The 24403-nt window shown below is 40.3% G+C and overlaps 1 long non-coding RNA gene across 1 annotated transcript; it reads right to left on the bottom strand.

Moving 5' to 3' along the window:
• Positions 1 to 8797: 8797 nt before the first annotated feature.
• On the bottom strand, positions 8798 to 14878 carry LOC105738237. Its single transcript, XR_001113999.1, has 2 exons — positions 14702 to 14878; positions 8798 to 9702 (listed from the first exon to the last, which is right to left on the bottom strand). It is a non-coding gene; the product is annotated as an uncharacterized LOC105738237 (long non-coding RNA).
• Between the last annotated feature and the right edge of the window lie 9525 nt (positions 14879 to 24403).

The following is a 24403-nucleotide window of genomic DNA, read 5'->3' as shown; positions in this document are numbered from 1 at the left end:
GAAATACATTTAATGTTAGGTAACATTAAGTGAAATCAGTATACAAAGTTTTTTTGTTTTGTTTTGTTTTGCTTTTTGAGACAGAGTCTCACTCTGTCACCAGGCTGGAGTGCAGTGGCCCAATCTCCGCTCACTGCAACCTCTGCCTCCCGGGATCAAGCGATTCTCCTGCCTCAGCCTCCCCAGTAGCTGGGACTACAGGCGCGTGCCACCACACCCAGCTAATTTTTTTATTATTAACAGAGACGAGGTTTCGCCATGTTGGTCAGGATGGTCTCTATCCCTTGACCTCAAGATCCGCCTGCCTCGGCCTCCCAAAGTACTGGGATTACAGGCATGAGCCACTGCGCCTGGCCCCAAAGGTTTTCTTGCTTAAGTTTATGCCACTTCTCCTGATTAAAGCCTATAATATCAAGTAAAGACACATCCCCTCCTCAGTAGGTCGTTGACCTGTCGTAACTCTAATGGAAAAAGAACATATTTTTAAGTAGGTTTTTTCTAAGGATTAACACAAAAGAGGCACATTATGCCCCAAAGGCTGGCTTACAGATTGCTGGTCACCCTACATAGTAAACAATGGGCTGCTCTGGGGACAATGAAAGCAGTACTGACACAACAAGACTGGACTCCATTTCAGATCTACCAAGGGTAGGTGGACAAGATATAAAGAAGATACAGGTCTGCAGTCAGAAGACCTTGATTCAAACCTGAAGTTAACAGTTATCAGCTGTGGAAAGTAGTCAAGGTCTCTAAACTTCAGTTTCCTGAAAATGGGGTTAAAAATAGTACAAATATCATAATTAGTATGAGGATTAAACAAGTTAACTCATGTGAAACGTTTTAGTACAGTGCCTGCTCATGGTAAGCACTCAGTTAATATTAGCTTTGTTATTATTATGTGCACTGTGACAGGATGTGCCCACTTTGCTGGTAGCTTCATTAACCACTTACACTAAGTGTGTTTGCTGTTTTAGTCAGAACATACTCTGAAATCACAAAATATGCAAACTCAGATCTAGATCTGGGCAAATGTGAGGCATATCTTGGAGTTCCCCTTTTAGTAGGTTCCACAGAAATATCCCAGCCTTTACTAAACTTTATTTTACTTCCTCAAATTATCTCTCACTTCTCTTTTGGGGCAATGCCTGTCTTGTCTCATTACAACTGTCTCTAAGGGAAAACTTTGTTGTTGTTGGCTTGTTCTGTTGTGTTTTTTGTTTGGGATATCGTGATTGATAGTACATTCTTAACCATGAGCAAACATTATTGGATTGCCTAGTGAATAAAACATCTCAATTCACATTGTTTCTAAAAGAAAGATGTTCAATGAGTTTGTCTTGAGGTTGTCAGATTTCATAACTATAGTCAACTTTCAATTATCCACATAAATAAAAAGGGCGTCAGTACAGATAACAGAAAATTACAGGCTCTGAAATTATGGTTAGCTATCCAGCAGAGTTGAGCCCAGCTTCTATATATAACCAATAGCAATGCCAAGTGGGTTAAAGGAATTTAGTTCCTCTGTAATCTCCTTCAAACTCTATTCTTTGATATGGATACTTGACATTTTCTCAATCTTATGTAAAGTGCTAAGAAATTATAGCTTTAAGTCCTTTTGAGAGGTGACAGCGTGCTGGCAGTCCTCACAGCCCTCACTTGCTCTTGGCGCCTCCTCTGCCTGGGCTCCCACTTTGGCGGCACTTGAGGAGCACTTCAGCCCACCCCTGCACTGTGGGAGCCCCTTTCTGGGCTGGCCAAGGCGGGAGCCTGCTCCCTCAGCTTGCAGGGAGGTGTGGAGGGAGAGGCACCAGCGGGAACCGGGGCTGCGGGGGGCGCTTGCGGGCCAGCTGGAATTCCGGGTGGGCGTGGGCTTGGCTGGCCCTGCACTCGGAGCAGCCAGCCGGCCCTGCCGGCCCTGGGCAATGAGGGACTTAGCACCCGGGCCGGCGGCTATGGAGGGTGTACTAGGTTCCCCAGCAGTGCCAGCCCACCGGCGCTGCGCTTGATTTCTCACTGGACCTTAGCTGCCTTCCTGCGGGGCAGGGCTTGGGACCTGCAGCCCGCCATGCCTGAGCCTCCCACCCCCTCCATGGGCTCCTGTGCGGCCCAAGCCTCCCCGACGAGCCCCATGCCCTGCTCCATGGCGCCCAGTCCCATCGACCACCCAAGGGCTGAGGAGTGCGAGCACACGGCGCGGGACTGGCAGGCAGCTCCACCTGCAGCCCCGGTGCAGGATCCACTGTGTGAAGCCAGCTGGGCTTCTGAGTCTGGTGGAGATGTGGAGAACCTTTATGTCTAGCTCAGGGATTGTAAATACACCAATCGGCACCCTGTGTCTAGCTCAGGGTCTGTGAATGCACCAATTGACACTCTGTATCTAGCTGCTCTGGTGGGGCCTTGGAGAACCTTTATGTCTAGCTCAGGGATTGTAAATACACCAATCGGCACTCTGTATCTAGCTCAAGGTTTGTAAACACACCAATCAGCACCCTGTGTCTAGCTCAGGGTTTGTGAGTGCACCAATTGACACTCTGTATCTAGCTGCTCTGGTGGGGCCTTGGAGAACCTTTGTGTCATACTCTGTATCTAACTGGTCTGATGGAGACGTGGAGAACCTTTATGTCTAGCTCAGGGATTGTAAACACACCAATCAGCACCCTGTCAAAACAGACCACTCAGCTCTACCAATCAGCAGGACGTGGGTGGGGCCGCTGCCAAGCCAGCACTGGCAACCCGCTAGGGTCCCCTTCCACACCATGGAAGCTTTGTTCTTTCGCTCTTTGCAATAAATCTTGCTACTGCTCACTCTTTGGGTCCACACTGCTTTTATGAGCTGTAACACTCACCGCGAAGGTCTGCAGCTTCACTCCTGAGCCAGCGAGACCATGAACCCACCAGGAGGAACGAACAAACTCCAGACGCGCCACCTTAAGAGCTGTAACACTCACCGTGAGGGTCCACGGCTTCATTCTTGAAGTCAGTGAGACCAAGAACCCACCAATTCCGGACACACTTTCTTCCAGTGAGATTGTGGCTCCTGCATTTCTATAAAATACAGTTCCAGAGTTGGCTCTGTCATAGGTCTGGGACTGTCTCAGGCAATGGGTCAACCACAAGGCCAAACCATGATGCATATGATTAATTTCCAATTCACAAAACCCAGAGACTGATACCTGTACATATGGCTTACTTCATCTCCCTAAAGCCAGCTTTACTACCTAAATAGGTGGTGGTGGTGGGGGGAGGGTGGTGAGTGGCAACCCTGAGGCAACCTATTTCAACACTAGAGCACTAAGATTGAGATTGTTAGATGTGTATTTTCATATAGTTTCCTCTAGCTTTCACTACTGATTTGATCGCTTGGGGTCATATAGCACAAATGTTTTCTTCTTTGAATATTTGGAAAAAGCTGTTATATTCTCTCTGGACTTGCCACTGAGAACTATATGACTTTGGCTAAATTCCTTCATCCTTCTGATTTTATTTTAAATTCTAGAAATGGAGGACATTTGACTAGGTGATCTATATTAGATTCTTTAATTTTAATACTATATTATATAATTCTATGAAAGATCTCTTTTGATGATAGTCATAAAAATGGTTTATTAACAATACACAATACAATGTACTTCCTATACATAATATCAGATTCAGTGCTCATAATATTACTATGGGGAAATTATTATTTTCAATTATGAATGAGGAAACAAAAAGTCAAAGAGGTTAAGTAAACCCTGTCCTGAGTTTCCGATTCTAGCCCTCTGCTCCAAGATAGGTTCTACCTCCATCTAATATGTTCTTGAGAAACTGATTTTAAAATCCCTGGAATTGGTGGAATTGGTTGCCCAACTGTAAGATGGGTTTAAAAACAAAACCAGGTTGATCTTCAATTCAGCAGGTAATAGAGCACACCTGGTGGTCATTGCCACAAGATGATGAGAGGCCTCAGGGAGAACCAGGCCTAGACTCATCTGAGCAGTATAAAGGTTTCAAAGTTTATCTGAAATTGGCACCTGATTCATAAGCATGTGAGCCTCTCACCAGGACCTTAAATAAACTAAAGACATTATTGTACAAAGATAATCATTCCTCTAGCATTCAGTCACTAGGGCCTGCTGATTGCTAGGCATTGATTAATCACTCTTACCCACAATTTCTGATTTATTTCTCATAAAAATTCTGCGGGGTAATAGTTCGTGCATGTATCATCCTCATTTTATCTAAGATGATCTTGAGATTAATAGAATAACTTACCCAGGCAGTGAATGGCAGATCAGGATTATAACCAAGTCCTTTGGGCTCCAGGTTCCAGACTCTTTCTATTCTGCCAGTATTTCCCAAAGTGTGTTTTAGTCTACACACATCCCACAAAATGCCTTTCCAAAAATGATGCCACAGTCAACAATGTTTGATTCTGCACATTGTGGGGTCCCTTAGAGATTCATAGAGTTTAGCACATTCAAGATTCCCAGAAAATTTCAGAAAGGAAACATGTTTAACATTTTTCTTTCTAAATTTTCCTGAACTTATTTGCAAAGGCATCTTTTCATCCAACTGACACATACTTAACATTCTGAGGAATGGAATCCTGCAGAACTCTTTGAGAAATCCTGCATCATGCCAGCCTATGTTAAAAAGAAATTTTTATAAGAAAGGATTGTCACCATAAACTGTTATTTTGCTTCATGTTAAAAAAATAATTTTCCCATGAGTTAACTAGTATATCTCATGAGATCATAAGCCAGATGTTCATAGAATTCAACAGACTTCCTGGCCCTGACCTGAGAAAATAAAATGTTGCCATAGAATTACATACATGAGAATACCAGATGGGAATACCAAGAAAGTATATAAACAAGTATTATCCATTCTCACGATACTCAGCCTACATTCTAAAGAAGTTTGTATATGCATGGAAGTTACAATTTATCCTCCCCCCAAATTCTTGCTATTTGACATGCCTTACATCTTTATTCTAATGTGAATGATTGCAAGAAAAGGTCTTTTGCAATATTATGGATAATTTTGTGATTGCTTGAAGCTATTAGCAATGCCTGGTATGCTTTAAAACTAAGGGTGGAAATCATCGAACAAGGCAAATTAAGTTGGGTTTGGTTATGAAGATTAATTACTTAATTCAGCTATCTAGTTCATTGCTTACTTTTAACATCTGCCTGCCAGTTCACGCTGGTTCTGTGACAGCCTTTATATATTTTTTAAAGTAACTTTTTAATTGGCAATTATGAGTCAACAAGAATCTTTGAAACGTCTTGATGAAGTTTAAAAAGTGAAATATCATGACTTTCAGATGACTACACATAGAGTGGCAAAAGCTAGGGATTTATATTTTACTGAAAGTAAACAAAAAACAAAAGAGAGAAACACAAAGTAATTATTTGCTGTAAAATGCACGTAAATGCCTCCTGCTGTTCATCATTCATGTATGCTGTTCAAGTTACCTATATCTATGTTACAAATTATGGCAAAATGTAGTGGACTAAAAAAAAACCCTTTTATTATATCTCACAGTTTCGTAAGTCAGGCATTTGGGCAGGGTTTAGCTGGATGATTCTTCTGCTCAACATATTGGTAACTGAGCTGGTCTAGATGGTTCAAGATGGTTTCACCTACATGCCTGGTACCTTGATAGGATGACTGGAAGACTGGGCTCAGTGGGGCCCCTCTCCTACTCCATGTAGTGCTCTCTAGCAAGATTGTTGGCCTTCTTGCTGGGTAGCTCAAGGTTCCAAGAGCAAGTGTTACAAGACACAGGAAATAAAATAGCAGGGCTCTTAAGGCCTGGGCCTAGAAACTAGCACAGGGTCACTTCCAGTGTATTCTGTAAGTCAGAGAATTTGAGAGGGAACAGCCCAACTCTCATGACAGCATCAAAGAATTTGTGGCCATCATTAATCTGCCATATAGGCCAAAACTCTTTGGCAGGAAGGCTTGTGTAATGCAGGACAAGAATACAAAAGCTATTCTGAACTCTTAAACAGGTTTACCTTTTGATAACATACATTGTTTTATTCATAAAGCCAAAGCGATACTATAGAAATGTATACAATACACAATAAGATACATCTGCAGGAAATTGCTCCATGTCCATATCTATGTTGGTGCTGACTTTTCATTTGAACATTTCTCTCATCACCTTATGCCTCTTGCAAGTACTTTCTAGCACTTACATCCCATCTTTGCTATTTTGCACATACTAGCCATGATAGCTAATGTTTTTAAAAAATCTCCAAAATAAGCAATAAGGTACAACAAATCTGCCAAAACTAATAACACAATGATCAAGATGAGAATGGCTGCTGCTATTCACTGTCTGTTGCTAGTTAGCAGAGTTGTGCCTTTGCACTGAGGTCAAGTTGAGCTTTATTTTTCCACAGCACATAATCTTTGTTCTAAGATTTGTAAGTTTTAAAGAACTATAGCAGAGTTTTGGTATTTTTACTTGGGTGAAGCAAAAGGAGCTTTTTCTTTTACTTTTTTTCTTTTTCTTTTTTTTAGACCAGGTCTCACTCTTATCACCCAGACAGGAGTGTAGGGGTGCAATCACGGCTCACTGTAGCCTCAATGTCCCAGGCTCAAGCAGTCCTCTCACTTCAGCCACCCAAGTAGCTGAACTGGGACCCCAGGTGCTTACCATTACACCCGACTAATTTTTTATATTTTGTATTTTGTAGAGATAAGATCTTGCCATGTTGCCCAGGCTGGTCTTGAATTCCTGGGCTCAAGCAATCCTCCTACCTCGGTCTCCCAAAGAGCTGGAATTAGTGGCATGATTTTTTTAAATTTCAATCTTTTTTTCTTGTCCCAGACTAGCCCCAAAGCATTTAGCCCCTGGTGTCTCTTTAATTAATTCCCTTTTCTCCACATTCAGCACCTCAACTTCTAAACTGTTTTCCTCTAGTCTTAGAACTCATAGACATTTCCCTCCTATGCCCCTTCTGCAAGAGTAATCATCCTTTCTTGGAATATTAGTGTCTTCATATATGATCCCCCTCAATTATCAGATGTTTAATAGAAATCATATCTTAATGTAAAAATGATTTCATTTCATATAAACAATGATTTCATTTTAGGGGAATAATTATGCAAACATTTCTTGGTGCATTTTTTCTTTCTTTTTACTTTTTTAAGAAACAGGGTCTCACTCTGTCACCCAGGCTAGAGTGCAGTGGTGCCATCATAGCTCACTGAAGCCTCGAATTCCTGGGCTCAAGCAATGCTCCTACCTCAGCCTCCTGAGTAACTAGGACTACAGGTGCACACAACACACCTGGCTAATTAAAAAAAAATTTTTGCAGAGTCTGGCTGGCTTGTTGCCCTGGCTGGTCTTGAACTCCTGATCTCAAGAGATCCTCCCACATTGGCCTCCCAAAGTGCTGGGGTTACAGGTGTAAGCCATTGTGCCTGGCCTATTTTTTGTTTATAATCAAATTGTATGATTGAACAGGAAATGGCAAACTACAGCATGCAGGTCAAACCCAGTCAGGCACCTGTTTTAATAAATAAAGTTTTATTGAAATACAGTCACGCTTATTGGCCTACATGTTATTTATTGCTGTTTTTTACACTATAAGGGCAGAGCTGAATAACCCTGCCAAAGATCATATGACCTGCAAGGCCTGAAATATGTATCAACTGGCCCTTTACAAAAACATTTGTTGATGCCTCTGATAGATTAAAATTCCTTTGAGATTTTCTAAGGAAGCTAATTTGTTTTTGTTCTTATTTTTTAATTTGTTTACAATGCAGGGAAATAAGGTAAGTTTTTGTTCATTTTAAATAAGCTTATTTTGCTGTAATAAAAAAACTGAACAAATCACAGCTTTTTAGTCTTGTGGATAAATGAACAAATATACTGTAACAATACATTGACTATGTAAGAATAAAGGGACCATCCCATATGCTATGTTCCAGCTCACTTCTTTTGTAAATTATTGAGTAACTTGAAACAAAGCAGCCTTCGAGCTAAGACACACGAGAGTACAGATGATCTTGATTTATGAAGGGGTTATGTTCCCATAAACTCATCCTAAGTTAAAAATGTCATAAGTTGAAAGTACGTTTATTATACCTAGTGTACCAAATATCATAGGTTAGCCTAGCTTACCTTAAACATGCTCAGAACACTTACATTAGTCTACAGTTGGGCAAAAAATCATTTAAAGCAAAGCCAATTTTATAATAAAAAATGTTAAATATCTCATGAATGTATTTCGTACTATACTGTAAGTGAAAAATAGAATGGCTGTACTGATACTCAAAGTATGGTTTCCACTGAATGCCAATTGCTTTCACACCATAATAAAGCTGAAAAGTTAAACTGAACTATCATAAATTGGGCACCATCTGTACAAGGAACAAATGAGATAGACAAAGGAAATTATGAACCATGGTGACCAAAATTAGGATGTCAATGTTGTCCCTTTGTCCTTGCTTTCAAAGACTGAGTTTTGACTCAGATGATATGGGAGCACAAAGGAAGACTTGTGGAATCTCTGGACCAATTTAGAAGGAAATACATGTACTTAACTACCTTCTGCATTTGTTAGATTTTGTTGTGTCTACATACGAAAACAGGTAGTTGATAATTCCCAGTGTTAGTTAGGGCATGGGCAAACTAGCTTTCTTATCACTATTTGTGAGAGTATAATTTATTTCAAAGTTTCTAAAAGGCTAAATGTTCCAAAAGCCTTAATAATTATCTTGCAATTCAAATACAAATATTTGAAATATGAATATGAAATAATGAAATAATCTAAAGTAGATACACAAATTTATTTACAAAGACATTTATTTCAGCTTTATTTATAATAACAAAACATTGGCATTAATGTGTATATCAATCATAAGAGATTAGATGTAGTAGAATAAAGGAAAACTGATCATGCATAATGTTGAGCGTGAAAAAACAAATTGCAAACAATATATACAATTTTAGTCCAATTTTGTTTAAACACATAATTTGTGCATAGAAAAGTCCAAAGACATACACTGAAAAAGCAACAATTATGCCTGAAAGGTGGACTTACAGATAATTTTGTTGAGATTTTCTCATATTTTCCAAATTTTCCATAACAAGCATGTGTTATTTTGTGATTAGAGTATATAACAAATATTATTAATTCAAAACGTGATATTAAGAATTGTTTAACATCCTCAACTATTCAACTGTTTATATCACTTATATGACTGAAAAGAAAAAGGACTTTTATTTATTTTAGTGCAATTTACTTTTTTAGTTGAATTCATGTAATTAAATGCTTTAATGAATGTTTGTAATTGTGTAGACACAGCCATGGATTTGTTTCTCTGTTTATCCTCAGAATTGATATGAATTCTGAGATGGGGTCTATTCCATCTCTTTCCTAAATATACACTTTTGTTTTTAGCTAAAATAGAAAATATTTTTCTGGCCAGGTGTGGTGGCTTATGCCTGTCATACCACCACTTTGGGAGGCTGAGGCGAGTGGATCAAGAGGTCAGGAGTTCGAGACCAGCCTGGTCAACATGGTGAAGCCCCGTCTCTACTAAAAATACAAAAATTAGCCTGGCATGGTGGCGTGTTTCTGTAATCCCAGCTACTCGGGAGGCTGGGGCAGGAGAATTGCTTGAACCTGGGAGGTGGAGGTTGCAGTGAGCCGAGGTCATGCCACTGTATTCCAGCCTGGGCAACAGGGTGAGACTCTGTCCCACAAAAAAAAAAAAAAAAAAAGTCTTTTTTCAGGACTAAAAAATTAGCCATGTCATTTTATTTCCCAATAAGAAGTTATACCTTAGTATTTACATTATTTAGCTTCTCATCATGCTCAATTATATTTATGGAAAACATGATGTTCAAAGAAAAGTGTGAAGATCAAAGACCCAAGAACGGTTTTTTAAAGGTTAATATGTATTTCTCTTGAGTGTTATGATGGTAAGAGATGATGCCACAGCAATTGCGTGCTTAAATCCAGGACGGGACCAGTTTCCCTCCCCAAAAGAGTTGAGTCAGTTTCAGTGAAGAGTTTAGTCCTGTAGGCTCCATTGCTCTTTGGCCTTATTGCTCAAATTGCCACAACAAAAGAGAAATGACACTATTTAGTACCAAAAACACCTGCCTACCCTCCATGACTAGAACCAAGATCAAATTTATGTCTTGCAGGCCACTGAGCAGCCCAGGGAGAAATATAGCTTTTGACCAGTAATAGCTCAGATGCTTAATCTTCCATTTCCTTATTTTGAGTCACTTAGGTCTCTCTTTAACTCCCACTGATCAGATTGTTTAGAATTCAAGCAAATATTTTCTATAATCTAGCTACAGAATTGATTTCCTTCTAATAAAAGAGTCACAGAAGCTGTGTGAAATCAAAATGTAAATAGTAATCCAGCAACTGTGACAGAAAACAGAATATTTTCAACAACAGGTGGAAAAGCAGATTGTATTGCAGGAAGCACTAATATTTATTGGGAAAGGAATAATCTTAGCTTTGGCCAGAAAGGTAACCAGGAACACTGTGCATATATGCAAAGTTGTCTATACTTCCAGTCTGGCTAGAAGTCCAAACAAAACTTTTAGGCTTTATAGTAGTAGAGCTTGCCAAAAATTATGAGAATCTCAAAATTGGGGCTCGGTGGCTTTTACTGAATCCCTTTTTTCATTTGCTTTGAGAAAAATAAAGCAGTAGCTGTAACAGGTGCTGATCTGTGCTGGAAAAGGTTTGACATGAATGTTGATAGGCTGAATTTCTAAAAAAAACATTGTGTGTTTTTTAAACATCACATTTCAAAGCTTTTCTCAAATGTTAGTCGACCTTGCTAGATTTCAAGATATTTTTATTTTCATTCACATTATTTTGCAGTAAGAATTTTACCAAGGAGATTCTTTAGAAAGAAATTATTACTGTAACTGTTTAAGGTGAGAAAGAATTTGGTATTAAATTAAATATTGGTATTAAATATTAAATTAAATATATACAGTTCAGCATTTTTACTTTTTACCTTGTAAAACCCTTACTAATAACTACTCAGTAATGAGCTGCTCAGTTAAAGGATGACATCTCTTGAGTGTCAAATTTATCACTTCAAATCCTTGCATTAATTCCTTAGTATAACACTTGATATGTCATCCACCAGTTTCTGCAATAAGAAGCTTGATGGTGATCATGATGGTGATGGTCATGTCATGCATGCTATCCATATGCATTATCTGATGCTAACATTTGTCTGACAGCATCTGGCCCCTTATTAATGTGATCTGCACTTTTTGATCAACCAAAAAATTTTAAGACAACCACGAAAGGCAGGGGATTTCATAAACGTCAAGCATTTCTTCCTTCCAAAGGCGTCTAAACTCCTGCCTTTGTCTCTCACTTTTTATGCCTGACAGGTTACCAGACTCCGATCCACTGGAAAGCATCTTACATTAGAAACACACACACACGCACACACACTTTGAAGTTAGATACCTGAAGTTTCAGTTATTCACTCTACCACATTTTGTCTGTCTGACTTTGGAAAGTTTTCAGTCTTGAGAGATTTTGAGTGGCCTCATGTGAAAGGGTAGTTAGGTACTTAGGGCAGTGAAAAGAATTGCTTTTGGTGATTGTTGCTCCAGGTCTCAGGCTGGGTCAAACATCTCTGATTCTAGGTATTCTAGATATGTCATTTGTCCTTCTTAATGAGTAAATACATTTCCACCCTGGGCACATTTAAATTTAAGTTTAGAAAGGTTTAAAGTAATCCAAACCATACTGTAAATATTTTTATATTATTAAGAAGGAAACTGGCTGGGTGTGGTGGCTCACGCCTGTAATTCCAGCACTTTGGGAGGCTGAGGTGGGTGGATCACTTGAGGTCAGGAGTTTGAGACCAGCCTGGCCAACATGGTGAAACCCCGTCTCTACTAAAAATACAAAAATTAGCCAGGTGTGGTGGCAGGCACCTGTAATCTCAGCTCCTCGGGAGGCTGAGGCATGAGAATCGCTTGAACTGGGAGGTGGAGGTTGCAGCCACTGCACGCCAGCCTGGGTGCCAGAGTGAGACTCTGTCTCAAAAAAAACAAAAAAAAAGGAAGGAATCTGTACATATTTGGCATTCTTTTTTATAGCCAGCTCCTAAATACACATGCCTATCTGTTGACAGTGTCACATCATCAAATGTTGCTCAGTGAAAATTGTCCTAGTTAATTGAATTAGTTCAGATCTACTGAGATCTACTGTAGCGAGTCTATTTTCTTCTCTGTAAATTAAAATATGTTTAACTAAAATTTATATGTTCATCCATTTAGGTATGCAACAAATATTTACTGAGCCCCTAAAAGGCATCAGGTGTTCTATAGAAGCAAATAAGCCAGATGAGGCTGTTGCTATTGTGGCGCTTCCATTCTAATGGAATTAGACAACAAACAGATAAAAACATTTCAGATAGCGATAAGTGCTTTAAAGAAACGAAAATGTTAATTGGATAAAGAGTGACTAGGGGAAGTTTAATTACACTTCAAATCCTTGGACTAATTCCTTAGTATAACACTTGATAAGTCATCCACTAGTTTCTCCAACAGCAAGGAGGTTGGGAACAGCCTTGTCTTATTGCAAAAATCTCTTGCTGTAAAGGAAGAGAAATAGTGATTTCACAAGCCATCGTTTCTGAGTTTACTTCTTTCATTTCAATTTAAAGGCTTAAAATACTTTAATCTTTTAAATCAGATGTGTAAATAATTCAAAGTATATGTTCATTGTTTATCTACTAAGCCTGATTATGTGAAATACTCTATATGTATATTAGTATACTATTCCCAAATTGAAAGAATCACTTAAACTTTGTCTTTCCTAAGTGTTCATTCATTTGATCAATTTGTAGTTGTGCAGTGCAGTAGCGCAATGATAGTTCACTGCAGCTTCGAATTCCTGGACTCAGGCAATGTTCCTGCCTCAGACTCCCAAAGCGTTGGGATTAGAGTCATGAACCATTGCCACCAGCCAGTTTGCAGTTTTTACAGTTGTTCTTTATAAAGGCTTTTGGATAGTTTTAAAAACCACCTTAACGGTGACTTCTGTTGCCAAGAATACAACAAGGACAATAAATCACCAAATAAATTGTTAGTCTCTTCTGTATCATCATTAAACAACAACAACAACAACAACAAAAGTGGCCAGGCATGGTGGTTCATGCCTATAATCCCAGCATTTTGGGAGGCCGAGGCGAGTGGATTGCTTGAGCACAGAAATCTGAGACCAACCCAGGCAACATGGTGAAACCCCATCTCTACAGAAAATACAAAATTAGCCAGGCATGGTGGTGTAGGCCAGTAGTCCCAGCTACTCGGGAGGCTGAGGTGGGAGGATCACTTGAGCCCGGGATGTAAAGACTGCAGTGAGCCGAGATCTCACAGCTGCACTCCAGCCTGGGTGACAGAGTAAGACCTAGTCTTCAAAAAAAAAAAAAAAAAAAAAAAAAAATGAACAAACAAACAAAACATACCTTCTAACTTCTCTATCTGAAAAACCATTTCCTTGAAGAAAAAAATTACCATTTTCTCTCAATCGTGAGGTCACTGGGAAATGATAATTTCCTCCTGCTGCTCTATCAAACATTCAGGGACCAGCAGATGTAGCAGTCACAGCTACAAAAACTATTTTGTTTTCCTCTGAAGAACAATAAAATATTCTAGAGTTGCAAATCAAGGTTGACGGATCCTTAGGTGATGGACGAATGGAAATAGGACTTTTTATTTTTTCAGTAACAGTAAAATATTCACACACTGGCTGACAAGTTTTTCCTCTCTCTAAATTTTACAGTCCTACCATTTAGAGATTCCATTCTGGAGGTATCCCAGATGTATGTTACTTTAATAATCATAATCATAAAATAAACCTAATAACTCAATTGCTTGCTATATTGATAAGTTAAAAATCAATGTTGACTCCCTTCCAAGCCTTAGGAATAGGAAAACATTCTTACATTAGTTCTCCCTCACTTTCCCAGAGCATCTATGAGTTAAATGGTAGCACCAACTTATACAATTCAGTGGTATTTGAATGTAAAGGCCTAGAATAAATATTGGAGAGAGGTAACTGTGGCCAAGATTCAAGAAGGTTAAAGAAATTATGAGGTGATAATAATTTAATTTAAGTGAGTATAGAGCAATTAATCTTTTCAGCTTACATCCAGATGAATGTTAAGATGCTTTTGGCTGTGGTAACAGAAATCCTCACTTGAAGTGGCTTGAACAGTAATATCTATTATCTCAAATAACAAGAAGTACAGAGGTAGGGTTGGATCCAAGGTTGGCTGATTCACTGACTCAAATACTCGAATTCTTGGCTTAGCATCCCTCTGCTTTGCTGTCCTCAGGAGTGCTTTATCATGTTGTTTTTCTCTTAGCTGCCAGCAGTCATTGAACTACAAATGTCCCTTCCCTTTCCCTTTTCCTTCCCTTCCCTTTCCTTCCCTTCCCTTCCCTTTCCTTCCCTTCCCTTTTCTTCCGTCTACAAATTTCCCTTCCCTTCCCTTCCCTCCCCCTCCTTTCCCTTCCCTTCCTTTCCCTTCCCGTCCCTTCCCTTCTGTTCCTTCCTCTTCCCTCCCCTCCCCTCTCTTTTTTTCTTTTCTTTCTACTTGCCATGTTACCCAGGCTGCTCTCAAACTACTGAGCTCAAGCAGTCCTCCCACATCAGCCTCCCAAATAGCTGAGATCACAGGTACATACTACTGCAGCCAGCTTCATGTATTCATTTTTATGTCCAGAAGAAGCGAGGCCAGGTGCAGTGGCTCACAGCTGTAATCCGGCACTTTGGGAGGCTGGGGCGAAATAATTATAATTAAGCTTAGGAGTTCAAGACCAGCCTAGACAATGTTAAGACAACATAGTGACACCTTGTCTCTACTAAAAAAGAAGAAAAAAAAAGTAGCCAAGTGTGGTGGTGCGTGCCTGTAGTCATATCTACTCAAAAAACTAAGGTGGGAGGATCACTTGATCCCAGGAATTCAAGGCAGCAGTGAGCTATGATGGCATCACTGCACTCCAGCCTAGGTGACAGAGTGAGACCTTGTCTCAATAAAATAAAATAAATGCTTCAGGAACAGTTAAAACACAAAAACAAAAACAAACAAACAAAAAACAAAAAAGAGAAACCTATTCCCTAACTAGTCTGATTTGGCCTGCTTGGGTTATGTGCATATCCCAAACCTGTAACAGTTGTAATGCACAGATTGCTCTCAACTTAAGATTCATCATGATCAGGAGATGCAGTGGAATCAGGTTTTTTTAAAGCACATGGCTGTGTGGGAGAGGAGTTATTTGTGGGGTAAAGAGGAAATGGGTGTTGGGTAGGCAACCAATATTATGCTCTATTTCCAGATACTAAGACAATTTGCAAATGAAATCACAAGATAGCAACTTTTGAAACAATCAGAAAAGCAAGAAATATTCAAAACTGCAAAGAAGTTGACCACAAATAACAGACCAATGACCTTAACAGTCTAGTTCAGAATCAAACTGGTTATGAGTAGCTGAAGACAGCTGAGATCAGACCATAGGCCTCTCGGCACACCAGATAGGTAAAGCCCATGAGTTCTCCCCCATGTTTGCCCCAACTCTCTCATCCCAGTCATCCTAGGCCCCTTGCTAAAAGGCGAACTCTTTTCTCTCATTATTGTATTAGCCCCCATCTACTCCATTCTTTTTTTTTTGATAAAGAGTCTCACCATGTTGCACTGGCTGGAATGCAGTAGCTCTTTCCAGGCGCCATCCTAGTGCACTGTAGCCTCAAACTCGTGGGATCAGACGATGCTCCTGCCTAAGCCTCCAGAGTAGCCGAGACTACAGGCATCAGCCACCCCATGCCCAGCTTACTCCATTCTTCCTTCTCTTGATTCTTTAATTACAAAACAATCTTGCTACAGCCTTTATCTCTTTCCCTAATGTGTTTTTCCCCTTTTTCACAATTTAAAGTGTTTAAAGAGGAGCCAGCTTTTGTTCACAGGTGGTGTATGTGTATTAATATGCATGTGTGTGCATGGATGTGAAGATTTTGAAAGATTTGAAAGTTCTCACCCCCCTCCACAAACCCTACACACCACCCACCCAACTCTGCTTGGCCGTTGATTTGGGTTTACCTGCAGCCCTACCAGCTTGAGTTAACCTAAACCCCATGTCCCTATCAAGTCAAAGGAATTACACAGTAAAGAAAAGATGAAAATAGGGTGAGTGGCTGGGTGCAGTAGCTCACGCCTGTAATTCTAGCACTTTGGGAGGGTGAGGTGGAGAATCACCTGAGCCCAGGAGTTTCAGGCCAACTTGGGAAACATAGAGAGACCCTGTCTCTAAAAAAAAATTAAAAAATAGAATGAGATTGGAGATGTAAATCTAGGGCTTCACAGAGGATGTGACACTTTAACTGACAGTATATAATCTAGACAAAACAGTGAGCACTGAGGGTCTCCATTTAATATAGCTACATCAGTGGGTAAAGGATGAGAGATAAGATTGGACAAAAACATAAGGGCTACCTCTGGTGTTTTAAAGATTCAGGCCAATCTCTATTACTTCTGATTCAATTAGTCTGGGATAGGGTCTGGGCTTAGATATTTTTTAAAAGCTCCCCAGATTATTCCAATATGCAACTGGGTTGAGAACCACTGCTCTCAAGAGACACTGAAGCATTTCAAACAGGGTAATGATGGAGGCAGATTTAAGTGAGAGAGCTCAAAATGAAACTGCTTAGAATGAGAAGGGAAGCTTTTGAGAAGTGATGTGAGGTTAGAACCAATAGTGTCTGAAACCCTAGAAGAGGAAATAGCTATCAAAGTCAAATTCATTATAAAGGTCAAGACTCAGCCTGAAAAGAGACTATTGCATTTTTCTTTTTTTTTTTTTTTTTTTTTTTAATTATACTTTAGGGTTTTAGGGTACATGTGCACAATGTGCAGGTTTGTTACATATGTATCCATGTGCCATGTTGATTTCCTGCACCCATTAACTCGTCATTTAGCATTAGGTGTATCTCCTAATGCTGTCCCTCCCCCCTCCCCCCACCCCACAACAGTCCCCGGAGTGTGATGTTCCCCTTCCTGTGTCCATGAGTTCTCATTGTTCAATTCCCACCTATGAGTGAGAACTTGCGGTGTTTGGTTTTTTGTCCTTGCGATAGTTTACTGAGAATGATGTTTTCCAGTTTCATCCATGTCCCTACAAAGGACACGAACTCATCAATTTTTATGGCTGCATAGTATTCCATGGTGTATATGTGCCACATTTTCTTAATCCAGTCTATCGTTGTTGGACATTTGGGTTGGTTCCAACTCTTTGCTATTGTGAATAGTGCCGCAATAAACATACGTGTGCATGTGTCTTTATAGCAGCATGATTTATAGTCCTTTGGGTATATACCCAGTAATGGGATGGCTGGGTCAAATGGTATTTCTAGTTCGAGATCCCTGAGGAATCGCCACACTGACTTCCACAATGGTTGAACTAGTTTACAGTCCCACCAACAGTGTAAAAGTGTTCCTATTTCTCCACATCCTCTCCAGCACCTGTTGTTTCCTGATTTTTGAATGATGGCCATTCTAACTGGTGTGAGATGGTATCTCACTGTGGTTTTGATTTGCATTTCTCTGATGGCCAGTGATGATGAGCATTTCTTCATGTGTTTTCTGGCTGCATAAATGTCTTCTTTTGAGAAGTGTCTGTTCATGACCTCTGCCCACTTTTTGATGGGGTTGTTTGTTTTTTTCTTGTAAATTTGTTTGAGTTCATTATAGATTCTGGATATTAGCCCTTTGTCAGATGAGTAGGTTGCAAAAATTTTCTCCCATTCTGTAGGTTGCCTGTTAATTCTGATGACAGTTTCTTTTGCTGTGCAGAAGCTCTTTAGTTTAATGAGATCCCATTTGTCGATTTTGGCTTTTGTTGCCATTGCTTTTGGTGTTTTAGACATGAAGTCCTTGCCCACGCCTATGTCCTGAATGGTATTGCCTAGGTTTTCTTGTAGGATTTTAATAGTTTTAGGTCTAACATATAAGTCTTTAATCCATCTTGAATTAATTTTTGTATAAGGTGTAAGGAAGGGATCCAGTTGCAGCTTTCTACATATGGCTAGCCAGTTTTCCCAGCACCATTTATTAAATAGGGAATCCTTTCCCCATTTCTTATTTTTGTCAGGTTTGTCAAAGATCAGATAGTTGTAGCTATGCGGCATCATTTCTGAGGGCTCTGTTCTGTTCCATTGATCTATGTCTCTGTTGTGGTACCAGTACCATGCTGTTTTGGTTACTGTAGCCTTGTAGTATAGTTTAAAGTCAGGTAGCGTGATGCCTCCAGCTTTGTTCTTTTGGCTTAGGATTGACTTGGCGATGCGGGCTCTTTTTTGGTTCCATATGAACTTTAAAGTAGTTTTTTCCAATTCTGTGAAGAAAGTCATTGGTAGCTTGATGGGGATGGCATTGAATCTATAAATTACCTTGGGCAGTATGGCCATTTTCACGATATTGATTCTTCCAACCCATGAGCATGGAATGTTCTTCCATTTGTTTGTATCCTCTTTTATTTCATTGAGCAGTGGTTTGTAGTTCTCCTTGAAGAGGTCCTTCACATCCCTTGTAAGTTGGATTCCTAGGTATTTTATTCTCTTTGAAGCAATTGTGAATGGGAGTTCACTCATGATTTGGCTCTCTGTTTGTCTGTTATTGGTGTACAAGAATGCTTGTGATTTTTGTACATTAATTTTGTATCCTGAGACTTTGCTGAAGTTGCTAATCAGCTTAAGGAGATTTTGGGCTGAGACAATGGGGTTTTCTAGATATACAATCATGTCATCTGCAAACAGGGACAATTTGACTTCCTCTTTTCCTAATTGAATACCTTTTATTTCCTTCTCCTGCCTGATTGCTCTGGCCAGAACTTCCAGCACTATGTTGAACAGGAGCGGTGAGAGAGGGCATCCCTGTCTTGTGCCAGTTTTCAGAGGGAATGCTTCCAGTTTTTGCCCATTCAGTATGATATTGGCTGTGGGTTTGTCATAGATAGCTCTTATTATTTTGAGATACGTCCCATCAATACCTAATTTATTGAGAGTTTTTAGCATGAAGGGTTGTTGAATTTTGTCAAAGGCCTTTTCTGCATCTATTGAGATAATCATGTGGTTTTTGTCTTTGGTTCTGTTTATATGCTGGATTACATTTATTGATTTGCGTATGTTGAACCAGCCTTGCATCCCAGGGATGAAGCCCACTTGATCATGGTGGATAAGCTTTTTGATGTGCTGCTGGATTCGGTTTGCCAGTATTTTATTGAGGATTTTTGCATCAATGTTCATCAAGGATATTGGTCTGAAATTCTCTTTTTTGGTTATGTCTCTGCCAGGTTTTGGTATCAGGACGATGCTGGCTTCATAAAATGTGTTAGGGAGGATTCCTCTTTTTCTATCGATTGGAATAGTTTCAGAAGGAATGGTACCAGTTCCTCCTTGTACCTCTGGTAGAATTGGCTGTGAATCCATCAGGTCCTGGACTCTTTTTGGTTGGTAAGCTATTGATTATTGCCACAATTTCAGAACCTGTTATTGGTCTATTCAGAGATTCAACTTCTTCCTGGTTTAGTCTTGGGAGGGTGTATTTGTCGAGGAATTTATCCATTTCTTCTAGATTTTCTAGTTTATTTGCATAGAGGTGTTTGTAGTATTCTCTGGTGGTAGATTGTATTTCTGTGGGATCGGTGGTGATATCCCCTTTTTCGTTTTTTATTGCATCTATTTGATTCTTCTCTCTTTTCTTCTTTATTAGTCTTGCTAGCGGTCCATCAATTTTGTTGATCTTTTCAAAAAACCAGCTCCTGGATTCATTAATTTTTTGAAGGGTTTTTTGTGTCTCTATTTCCTTCAGTTCTGCTCTGATTTTAGTTATTGCTAGCCTTCTGCTAGCTTTTGAATGTGTTTGTTCTTGCTTTTCTAGTTCTTTTAATTGTGATGTTAGGGAGTCAATTTTGGATCTTTCCTGCTTTCTCTTGTGGGCATTTAGTGCTATAAATTTCCCTCTACACACTGCTTTGAATGTGTCCCAGAGATGCTGGTATGTTGTGTCTTTGTTCTCGTTGGTTTCAAAGAACATCTTTATTTCTGCCTTCATTTCATTATGTACCCAATAGTCATTCAGGAGCAGGTTGTTCAGTTTCCATGTAGTAGAGCGGTTTTGAGTGAGTTTCTTAATCCTGAGTTCTAGTTTGATTGCACTGTGGTCTGAGAGACAGTTTGTTATAATTTCTGTTCTTTTACATTTGCTGAGGAGAGCTTTACTTCCAACTATGTGGTCAATTTTGGAATAGGTGTGGTGTGGTGCTGAAAAAAATGTATATTCTGTTGACTTGGGGTGGAGAGTTCTGTAGATGTCTATTAGGTCCACTTTATGTAGAGCTGAGTTCAATTCCTGGATATCCTTGTTAACTTTCTGTCTCGTTGATCTGTCTAATGCTGACAGTGGGGTGTTAAAATCTCCCATTATTATTGTGTGGGAGTTTAAGTCCCTTAGTAGGTCACTCAGGACTTGCTTTATGAATCTGGGTGCTCCTGTGTTGGGTGCATATATATTTAGGATAGTTAGCTCTTCTTGTTGAATTGATCCCTTTACCATTATGTAATGGCCTTCTTTGTCTCTTTTGATCTTTGTTGGTTTAAAGTCTATTTTATCAGAGACTAGGATTGCAACCCCTGCCTTTTTTTGTTTTCCAGTTGCTTGATAGATCTTCCTCCATCCCTTTATTTTGAGTCTATGTGTGTCTCTGCACGTGAGATGGGTTTCCTGAATACAGCACACTGATGGGTCCTGACTCCTTATCCAGTTTGCCAGTCTGTGTCTTTTGATTGGAGCATTTAGCCCATTTACATTTAACGTTAATATTGTTATGTGTGAATCTGATCCTGTCATTATGATGTTAGTTGGTTATTTTGCTCGTTAGTTGCTATAGTTTCTTCCTAGTCTCGATGGTCTTTACAATTTGGCATGTTTTTGCAGTGGCTGGTACCGGTTGTTCCTTTCCATGTTTAGTGCTTCCTTCAGGAGCTCTTTTAGGGCAGGCCTGGTGGTGACAAAATCACTCAGCGTTTGCTTGTCTGTAAAGTGTTTTATTTCTCCTTCACTTATGAAGCTTAGTTTGGCGGGATAGGAGATTCTGGGTTGAAAATTCTTTTCTTTAAGAATGTTGAATATCGGCCCCCACTCTCTTCTGGCTTGTAGAGTTTCTGCTGAGAGATCAGCTGTTAGTCTGATGGGCTTCCCTTTGTGGGTAACCCGACCTTTCTCTCTGGCTGCCCTTAACATTTTTTCTTTCATTTCAACTTTGGTGAATCTGACAATAATGTGTCTTGGAGTTGCCCTTCTCGAGGAGTATCTTTGTGGCTTCTCTGTATTTCCTGAATCTGAATGCTGGCCTGCCTTGCTAGATTGGGGAAGTTCTCCTGGATAATATCTTGCAGAGTGTTTTCCAACTTGGTTCCATTCTCCCCATCATTTTCAGGTACACCAATCAGACGTATGTTTGGTCTTTTCACATAGTCCCAAATTTCTTGGAGGCTTTGTTCATTTCTTTTTATCCTTTTTTCTCTAAACTTCCCTTCTCTTTTCATTTCATTCATTTCATCTTCCATCAGCGATACCCTTTCGTCCAGTTGATCGCATCTGCTACTGAGGCTTCTGCAATCTTCGCGTAGTTCTCGAAACTTGGCTTTCAGCTCCATCGGCTCCTTGAAGCCCTTCTCTCCATTGGTTATTCTAGTTATCCATTCTTCTAATTTTTTTTCAAAGTTTTTAACTTCTTTGCTGTTGTTTTGAATTTCCTCTCGTAGCTCAGAGTAGTTTGATCGTCTGAAGCCTTCTTCTCTCAACTCATCAAAGTCATCCTCCATCCAGCTTTGTTCCGTTGCTGGTGAGGAACTGCGTTCCTTTGGAGGGGAGAGGTGCTCTGTTTTTTAGAGTTTCCAGTTTTTTTGGTCTGTTTTTTCCCCATCTTTGTGGTTTTATCTACTTTTTGTCTTTGATGATGGTGATGTACAGATGGGTTTTTGGTGTGGATGTCCTTTCTGTTTGTTAGTTTTCCTTCTACCAGACAGGACCCTCAGCTGCAGGTCTGTTGGAGTTTACTAGAGGTGCCCTCCAGACCCTGTTTGGCTGGGTGTCAGCAGCGGTGGCTGCAGAACAGCGGATTTTCGTGAGACCACAAATTCAGCTGTCTGATAGTTCCTCTGAAAGTTTTGTCTCAGAGAAGTACCAGGTTGAATGAGGTGTCAGTCTGTCCCTACTGGGGGGGTGCCTCCCAGTTAGGCTGCTCAGGGGTGAGGGACCCACTTTAGGAGGCAGTCTGACTGTTCTCAGATCTCCAGCTGCGTGCTGGGAGAACCACTACTCTCTTCAAAGCTGTCAGTCAGACAGGGACATTTAAGTCTGTGGAAGTTCTTGCAGAGTTTTTGTTTGTCTGTGCCCTGCCCCCAGAGGTGGAGCCTACAGAGGCAGGCAGGCCTCCTTGAGCTGTGGTGGGCTCCACCCAGTTCGAGCTTCCTGGCTGCTTTGTTTACCTAAGCAAGCCTGGGCAATGGCGGGTGCCCCTCCCCCAGCCTCGCTGCCGCCTCGCAGCTTGATCTCAGACTGCTGTGCTAGCAATTAGCGAGACTCCGTGGGCATAGGACCCTCCGAGCCAGGTGCGGGACACAATCTCCTAGTGTGCCGTTTTCCAGGCCCGTTGGAAAACCGCAGTTAGGGTGGGACTGACCCGATATTCCAGGTGCCGTCTGCTTCCCCTTTCTTTGACTAGGAAAGGGAACTCCCTGACCCCTTGCGCTTCCCGAGTGAGTCAATGCCTCGCCCTGCTTTGGCTCGCGCACAGTGCGCTTCACCGACTGTCCTGCACCCACTGTTAGGCACTCCCTAGTGAGATGAAACCAGTACCTCAAGCAGAAATGCAGAAATCACCCGTCTTCTGTGTCGCTGGGGCTGGGAGCTGGAGACCGGAGCTGTTCCTATTCGGCCATCTTGGCTCCACCGAGGAATAAGTTTTGAGGCCTGAGGAGGGCTCCAGGACGCCACCGCGGCCGCCGTGATGGCCGTAAGGGCACCGCATTTTTCTTATTACATTATTTGCAAGAGTAACTTCATGTTACTCAGATCAGAAGGCTTGTGTCACCTGGGTTGAGGGGTGAATAGAAGGTAAAGAAGGGAGGGTATTTGCTTGTGAAGGGATGATCATTGTAGGAAACATGGAGACTTTTAAAATTGGAACTATAATAATTATAAATATTAATACATAAATATTAATATAATTATAATAAATATAAATATAATTCTAATTGATTGTAATAATTAATGATAATTATATAATAATTGATCATTATTATAATTCCAATATAATTGTGTGCAAGTGATTTGAGATGTTTGTATGTTGAAACAAATTAGTTTGTTTTACTGATGGCATAGATGAAACTGATTTGCATATTTTAAATCACAGTAAGCCCAGTATGAGTATACCCTGTGACATGATCACAGCTATATTTGTGTCCACTCTCTCCAAAATTTGTATGTTGAAATCTTAATTCCCAAAGTGATGGTATTAGGAGTTAAGGCATTTGGGAAGTGATTAGGTCATGAGGGTGGAGCCCTCAGGAATGAGATTGGTGCCCTTATAAAAGAGGCCCTTGGGAGATTGGTAACTCCTTCCACTAAGTGAGAACACAAGAAGGTGCCATCTGTAAGAAAGTGGACCCTAACCAGACACCGAATTATGCCTTGATCTTGGACTTCCCAGTCTCCAGAACTGTAAGAAATACATTTCTTTTGTGTATAAGCCACCCAACTTATGGTATTTTGCTATATCAGCCCTAACAGACCAAGATAATCCCCAGTGTACATATCTGGTGAGAGCATACTGGCCACCCTTACCACTGTGGTAAGAGTATGCCATTGTTATAACAAGTAGGACACTACCTTTTTCTATTCCACAATGATCAGATCACCCAGAGAACTGTATTCCCCTTTTGGTGTCAATCTTTAGGAGATTTATAGACAAACTGGGGTCCATTCTGAGAGGAGTGGCCAAAATAGGGAGTCGAAACCATGCTGTGTGATGCACAGTTGAAAAAAATGAGAATATTTTGCCTGGAGAAAAAATGATTTGAGAGGACATAATGCTTTCTTTATAAATTTGCAGGCTATGTTGTGGAAAATGAAGGGAACATTCTATAAATGCCTGGGAGACCATTCTTAGGCTGTCACCACAGCAAAAGTATCCTGCAGGCCTAGAAAATAAGGAAAGCTTTTTCCAAGTCAGAATAGGAATGACTTACTGGAATAAAGAGGCAACAACCTCTTTGAAGGAAGCCAAATTAGATGGTTTAATCAGAAAGGGAAAAGAATGTATGGAACAAGAAAA

This window comes from Nomascus leucogenys, chromosome 9 (genome assembly GCF_006542625.1).
Source record: "Nomascus leucogenys isolate Asia chromosome 9, Asia_NLE_v1, whole genome shotgun sequence".
NCBI classification, from domain to species: Eukaryota; Metazoa; Chordata; class Mammalia; order Primates; family Hylobatidae; genus Nomascus; species Nomascus leucogenys.
The sequence above is the reverse complement of the archived record's forward strand: the minus strand, read 5'-3'. Positions and strand labels throughout refer to the sequence as shown.